At 46.2% G+C, this 7975-nt stretch overlaps 1 long non-coding RNA gene across 1 annotated transcript; it reads right to left on the minus strand.

Moving 5' to 3' along the window:
* Positions 1-2959: 2959 nt before the first annotated feature.
* On the minus strand, positions 2960-6941 carry LOC310766596. The gene is made up of 3 exons (XR_014550274.1): positions 6759-6941; positions 4412-4484; positions 2960-3217 (listed from the first exon to the last, which is right to left on the minus strand). It is a non-coding gene; the product is annotated as an uncharacterized lncRNA (long non-coding RNA).
* Positions 6942-7975: the final 1034 nt, after the last annotated feature.

The following is a 7975-nucleotide window of genomic DNA, read 5'->3' on the forward strand; positions in this document are numbered from 1 at the left end:
CTGCACATAGAAAACTAGTATGCCAGTCAAAAGGCTTCAGTCTAGTTTTCTCCCTGAAGTGCTACATTACTATATGCAGTGAGTGATCTGTCTGCTGATTCTTCAAAAACATGATTCTTCCACCTGTAGGGGAAATAAGTCCAGTCCAGGAAAGGCATTATCTTTGGATTCTACTGAACATAGAAGCCACCCCTTGGTGTTGGTGCTTGGTGACCTAACACAATATCTTTTTCATATTTCATTCTGTAGCCTTTACTATTTTACATCAACATGGAGAGGGTCAATGAACTTAACCAGGGCACTGGGGCCACTCCATCTGGGCAGCAGCACTTTCTGGCTTCTGAGACTACACCTGGAATTGCTCTCACAAGTCATAAGGACTAGTGCCTTAAATAAAATTTAAAAACTGAGATTCTTAGGAAGCTAGATAGAGTGATCAAGTCCTCCATTGTACAGCTTTCTGTGCTTCCACTGTACACATACAACTCCGGTTCTGCTTGATTTCGTGGTTAAATTGATCTTCTTTCTCCCTTCCCTTCCATATTTTTCTTCATTCCTTCCATACAAACATAAGAAAGACTGTTTTCAGAAGTGGCCAAGCAGTTGCATTCAGGTCTGCTACTTCTGAACATGAAGGTTCCATATAGCTATCATACCTGGCAACCATCAATCTTATCATGAACCTGTCTAGGGGGAAGTGTCATAATTCAATGACAGAGCACATGTGGCTGCAAGCAGGTTCAACCCCTTTGCATCTCCAGGCAGGGCTGGGTGGGAATGTCTCCTGCCAGAAACTCTGGCAAGCCGCTGCCAGCCAGTGCAGACAAAACTAGGCTAGATGGACCAACAGTCTGACTCAGAATAAGGCAGCTTCCTATGTTCCTTATCCTTAAACACACACACACACACACACACACACACACACACACACACACACACAAAAACAGCTAAGCTAGTGGCCATCAGCACAGCCTGCTCCTCTTGTAAGCTTGTTTCCAAGCTTTCAAGAGAATCTGGAAGACCCCATGTTTTCCTCTGCTGGGCAAACCTTGAACACTCAATCTGTGAAATGAAGACAGCTACCAGCCTTGTGTCCAGCCTTGGACATCGTTCTGTTCCCCCAACAGAGACCTCTCTCTAGCCAGCCATTAAGGTTACTGAAACTCGGTTCCAAGGATAAATTCCTGGTGCCACTCTGGCTCGTGTCGACAGGATGAGTTTATCTGGAGGGAATTTGCCATGGAATGTGCTGCAAAACAGATTTCTCATTTGAAGTCCAGTCCAAGTGCAGCAGCAATGGCAAGGAGCAGCTACCAAAATTTTGGACAACCACCATTTGCTTGTTACCTTTTCAACTCGTAAGAAGATAATGTTTTCATTCTGCTGCTGCTGCTCAAGAATTTTTACTATTTTATTTTTTTGCAGAGTAACAATAAAATACCAGTTTCTGTTCATAATGAGTTTGCAATATGATAATCATCATCTGAATTCAAGGTAGCAGTAAGTGGGGAATGCAAGGTTCATTTTATACAGGAAATTCCCCTTGGAAATTCACACTGAATTCCCAGCTAGTCTGACTTTATTCCATAATAAAGTACTGGACAGAGTTCAAAGAGTATGTGAGAGAACATTTCCATTAGGACACACGCTATACGGAAAAATGTGGGATGTAATCCACTGGGAGCAGTCAAGTACAACATTCCTTGTTTTCCTAGAGTGGACATGCAAGGGAATTTTTGGTCCAACCAGTCAAAACTTCCTTTTCCTCCTGGCCTGGAGCATCCTTCTTTGCATGTGATAGAAGGTGGGCGTGACCTAACCTGTCCAGGTAACAAAAGGACAAGTCACGCAGCACACCTCTCTCTTTTTCCCATCTTCCTTTTGTCGTGTGAACTGCAGGACTGCAAGCCTGCAGCCACTGGGATTATTGACCTATATGGGGTAAACCTGTTTGTATATGTTTGAAACTTTGAGCCTTAAACCTGCCTTCAGTGCTCTGCCTGATCTTTTTGCTACTTATGAATAGGACTGTGGTGTCTTTATTCTTTTGGGAGGGATTCAAGGGAACTTACCAGGAACGTACAATTCAATCTGAGACAGACTGAATTATATAATAGTCAGAGGCTCACGCGAGCCTGCAACCAGCTATCTGCTGTGCATGTGTACAGGGGAATGTAAACTCTGCTAAGTAAAGGAACTTGCTAACGCAAGTTAGGAAGGATATTAATCAACAATATATCCTCCCCTGCCACCCTGAACATTCCCACAAAAAACATACATCATTTTAGCTGCTCATTCTCCACCCAACCACATTCTGCCACCCCAGGACCCCGCCATCTCTCACCCAACCAGAGTCCATGAAAACACTTCCTCAACCCATTTTTTATTTACTTTTTACTGTATGTATCAGAACCTACTTTGTACCTATGATTAAAACCTAATGTATTACTTGTGTATTCCTTTGTTCTGTTTATCCAGCAACAGTTCCTACCTCCAATATCCTCTAAAATTGTTTCCCCTTCCCTCTCCCCAAGGCACTTTCATGTACATTTGTGGGGAAATGCCCTGTGTGATTTATAAATGTTAATTGTATTTTTTGTGCTGACTGAAGGTTTTATTTAACTAAACTGGAATATACTTTTATTCATTAGAAAAGGAAGTGGGGTGAGGGCTGTTGAAGAAGAGAACACACTTTTGCTCTCCTTCAGCAGTTATCAAATGCACATGCTTAATTTTATTATATTTACTGTACTCAATGGAATCAACCATTACTTTAGGTTGTTCATATTTATGAGTTTGCAAGATGAGAAGGGCTGTTTAGGGCAGCCCTGTTTAGGGAAGCTTTTAATGTTTAACAGACTATTGTATTTTAATATTTTGTTGGAAGCCACCCAAGTCCCGTAACAACCACAGGAAACTTGGGCAGCACACTAGTAGCCAAACAACACCATTGGAAGCCTTGGGAGGGAAGAAAAGTCTTTATCTGGTGCCAAAAATATGTCAGTGAAGGCACCAGGCAGACCTTGCTGGGGAGCACATTTGACAGATGGGGAACCACAACTGAAAAGGCCACTCCTTTGCATCCATCTTCCTCAAGTGCCTTTGGCTGGCTTGGATGTGTCCTTGAAGTATGGTAATATGTCTCGCTCGTGTGCAAAACAAGAATGAAGAGATGTTTTGGAGGAAGTGAAGGATCACCCAGCTGGAATGTGGCCTGCTAAACAGAGAAGAAGAGAAGAAGAAGAGTTTGGATTGGATATCCCGCTTTATCACTACCCAAAGGAGTCTCAAAGCAGCTAACATTCTCCTTTCCCTTCCTCCCCCACAACAAACACTCTGTGAGGTGAGTGAGGCTGAGAGACTTCAAAGAAGTGTGACTAGCCCAAGTTCACCCAGCAGCTGCATGTGGAGGAGCGGGGAAGCGAACCCGGTTCACCAGATTACGAGTCCACCGCTCTTAACCACTACACCACACTGGCGTAGAGAAGAGACCCATCCATTGTCCAGTCCACTTTGGGCACTGGCCCCAACCAAGAGAATGTGGGCCTCTGGGTGAAAAAGGTTTTCCCCACACTTGCCAGAGGGGCAGAGGAGGAGGGATGAAGGGAGGGCAAACCAGGGAATCATGTAATCAAGCTCACTTGCATGTCTATACATTTGTCTCACAACCCTCGGATCTGTCTCCCATCTTTCAGGGAGAAGAGCAAGGATCTAGCAGACGCACCTGACTCAGTAATGGCTGCCGACGTTTCCTAAGGGCATCTGGTTCACCACTGTGAGATCAGGATACTGGACCAGGTGGGTCACTGGCCTGATCCAGCCAGGACTCTTCTTATCTCCACTGTTTCAAGTCTAGTACAAAAGAAACCCATTTTATCAGTTCCTGTCCAGCCCAGGGGGCCTCTGACTCTGGCAGCTTGAACTCCCTACATGAGCTGTCCAAGGTGCTACTCACAGCCTGTTCTCCTGTGTTGCCTGGCCTTATGTGTCAGGAGTGCGTGCAGGAGCCAGGCCCTGTGACCAGTAGGGCTTCGCAGGACTGGGGCCTTCCTAAGTTTGTTCTGGAGAGGCAAGGAACGGCCTCACAGGTGAGGCCGCTTGGTAACTCACTGCACCTGGTGGCAAGAGCCGGGAAGGGATATAAGGTCAGCATTTCCCTTTGGCTCTTTGCCACAGCAACACGTTTCCTGCCTTGCTGCATTTGGCTTCTTGCTTCCTGATCCTCGGACCTCGGCTTCTTGACTCCTTGCTTCTCGACCCTCGGACCCTTGACTCCCTGCTTCCTGACCCTTGGACCGCTGGCTTCTGGACTCTTGTTCCTGCTCCCACCCCACCATCTTGCCCCCGGTCCTGACGTCCTCAGCCAGGACTTCGATCACCCATAGACCGGACTGTGACAGTATGCTACCACCTTGCCTTACCTTGCCTTGCTGGACCCTGATGTGCTATGCCACAATCTCGACTTTGCCCTGCTCTTCACCTGACTACAAAAAAAAGATTTGATTAAAAAGAAAATACAGGGTATTTAACTGCTATATGAGGAAAAACTAAAGTTTTGTGTTTGAACTCCAATCTGTATTTTATTTATTCATTTATTTTATAAAAAATGTATATACTGCTCAGCTGTATAAAATTTCAATGTGATATAAAAAAATGCATACGGATACAGTAAAAAATTACACCAACACAATATTCAGGCAGTGGTCCAGGTATGGAGAAGTAGCTCTGTGTGTCATTAATGTATTGACACCATGTTCCAGACCCCCAAATGGCTATTCCCATTGGCTCCATATAGACGCTAAACAGCATTTGGAGACAAAGTGGTGCCCTTTGGAACTCCATAGCACAAGAGCCAAGGAGCATCCAGTGGCAGGTAGTGAAATTCTTTTGTAGGGGAGCAGTTAGGGCCAGAGGTGCCAGCTTGTGAGGGCTGTGTGTGTGTGTGGCTTCAGGGAGTCCTATCCCTCCCACGATGGCAGCCAAGAGACAGATAAACAAGAAGAATTCTTACCGAAGTAGTTTATTGAATATTCACAGAGAGAGACGAAGGGATGTGGTCTCACTTAGACAATGGCGTTGCTCCAAGAAAAGTCCCACCCCCTCAGTCCCTCCTATTCTACATCAACGCTGCACTGGCTGATCAGGGCCTCCTGCCTCTGAGCTTTCTGTTCTCCTACTCTCAATGCACGCCTGGTCCTTGGAGAGCGGGGTCAGGAATGTTTTCCAAAGACACTGAGTGTCAGCTTCCTCCTGCTGCTCTCCCAATATTTCCCAGCTTCTCCGCTCTGCAGCCTCTGAACCACGACCTTCTGCAAACCCCTGTTCTAAATCTACACTCTCCTCCTCTTCTCAGGAAGTTACAGATAGGTAGCCGTGTTGGTCTGCCATAGTCAAAACAAACAAAAAAAAATTTTTCCTTCCAGTAGCACCTTAAAGACCAACTAAGTTAGTTCTTGGTATGAGCTTTCGTGTGCATGCACACTTCTTCAGATACACTGAAACAGAAGTTGCCAGATCCTTCTATATAGTGAGAAGGTGGGGAGGGGTATTACTCAGAAGGGTGGTGGGAATGGGTGATTGGCAGATAGCTGTGATGAGCCTGTTGACGACTCTTAACGACTGCAATAGGTCTTACAGGAAAAAGCAAGGGGTGAGAAGATGGTGAGACCTGGTCTGAACAAAGACATTGGATTCTTATCTCATTATACATGACAAAGCCATTTTTCACCTTCCCACCCCTTGCTTTTTCCTGTAAGACCTATTGCAGTCGTTAAGAGTCATCAACAGGCTCATCACAGCTATCTGCCAATCACCCATTCCCACCACCCTTCTGAGTAATACCCCTCCCCACCTTCTCACTATATAGAAGGATCTGGCAACTTCTGTTTCAGTGTATCTGAAAAAGTGTGCATGCACACGAAAGCTCATACCAAGAACTAACTTAGTTGGTCTTTAAGGTACTACTGGAAGGAAAAAAAAATTTTTTTTGTTTCTTCTCAGGAAGGTTCAGGAAGGGGGGGTTGGTCCCCACCATTCCTCCTCAGTCCAGTCCCTGACACTGGGTGACGTCACGATATCCTGACATCATGCGTGTGAGCATCTCGGCTCCCTTCCCAAGCTGGGTAGAAGCTCCCCAGGCTTCAGGAAGGTGGCAGGAGAGCTCTTAAACCCATCAGAGGTCCCTAAACCAGGGCACTGCAACACCTAACACTTGGGCAGGCATGTCCAAAGTCCGTTTCGGGGGCCTAATCCGTTTTAATCCAGCCCCTGTGGCAGTTTATTTCCAAAGTCCATTTCGGGGGGCCTAATCCGGTTTAATCTGGCCCCAGTGGCAGTTTATTTCCTGGGGTAAAATCCTAAAATAACCTCAGCAACTCCAACCCCACCAAAAAGCTCAACAACTTCAATCCTAAAACAAAAACAAAAACAACTCAACAAATCTGAGGTAAAATTATAAAAAAAAAAGTCAACAACTTTAATCCTTAAAAAAGGTCAACAACTTTGGTTGGCCCTTTGGTCAGTCCTCACGGCCCTTCACTTCATCAAATCTGCCCCTCTTTGAAAAAAGTTTGGACACCACTGACTAGGGTCTTATCAGTCCCTCACACTGTGTGCCCTAAGGGATGCATTTAATCCTAGATATGGTCAACCAACAACCCCCATGCGTCTCAGTCCCATATAACAATGCAATAATGGCAATATTGAAGGTGTGAGGGGGTGCCTTCAACTTAATCCCACCCCTCCAAAGGAACAATTACCTTTGCTGTGTCCTCTTCGGGGTCAAAGCATTATGGTCAGTCCACGGTCCGCCACAGCAGCCCCCAGCTGTTGCTGGACTACAACTCCCATTATTATTTACCCCTGGTTCTGCTAGCTGTGGTGATGTTGTCCAATAACACCTGGGGACCCACATTTGAGAAATAACAGCTGGGGACCCACGTTTGCTCTAGGGGCTGGCAACCATCTGGCCAGCTGCTCAGCCCCAGCTGTAAGAAATCCATCATAGATCAAGCTTGCTGCTGTCGCTTTGGCCTCCGGTGGTCTGACTGGAGTCTAGCAAGATGGCAAAATAAAGCAACAACAGCCTTGCCGGTGGATAAACGAGGCAGGCAGGGGGGAAATGACTGCAAATCTATGGTTTATAATCCCCTGTAGTGCAGCTGCATTTGGAATTCTGTGTCCTGCTCTGGTCGCCTCACCTCAGAAAGGATATTGCAGAGTTGGAAAAGGTTCGCCCAAATTATCGAGGGGACAGAACGACTCCCCTACAAAGAAAGTTTGCAGCCTTTGGGACTTTTTAGTTTAGAGAAAATTCAAGCGAGAGGTAACAAGATAGAAGTCTATAAAACAGCATGTGAAAGTAGATGGAGAAAAGGTTTTCTCCCTCTCTCATAATGCAGAAACTCGTGACTAAGTGCTGGAAGTTTCAGGAGAGATAAAAGAAAGTACATTTTTCATGCAGTGCATACCGTATATACTCGAGTATAAGTCGACCCAAATATAAGCCGAGGCACCTAATTTTAGGACAAAAAAGAGGGAAAACTTACTGACTCAAGTATAAGCCGGTTCACCACACCACAAACCTTGCCAACAGTGGCAAGGTGGAGGAGGAGGAAGGAGCAGCCCGAAAGGGCTCCTTTTGGGCTGCTCATTCCTCTGCCGCCACCTCTGCCGCTCGCACAGCGCAGGACAGGGCTTCTCCCAGCCGTGGCTCCTGTGCCTGCCCTTGCAAGAGGCGGGTGGCAGCAGAGGGATGAGCGGCAAGAAAGTGCTCCTTTCTCACCACTCGTCCCTCCGCCGCCGCTCGCCACACCCGAGTATAAGCCGAGGGAGGCTTTTTCAGCATTTAAAAATATGCTGAAAAAGTCGGCTTATATTCGAGTATATACGGTAGTTAAACTGGGGAACTCTCTCCCACAGCAGCTGTTGACGGCCACCACATTAAACGGCTTTAAAAGAGGATTAGGCTAATTCA

Source organism: Podarcis filfolensis (genome assembly GCF_964270895.1).
Source record: "Podarcis filfolensis genome assembly, chromosome: 1".
NCBI lineage: Eukaryota > Metazoa > Chordata > Lepidosauria > Squamata > Lacertidae > Podarcis > Podarcis filfolensis.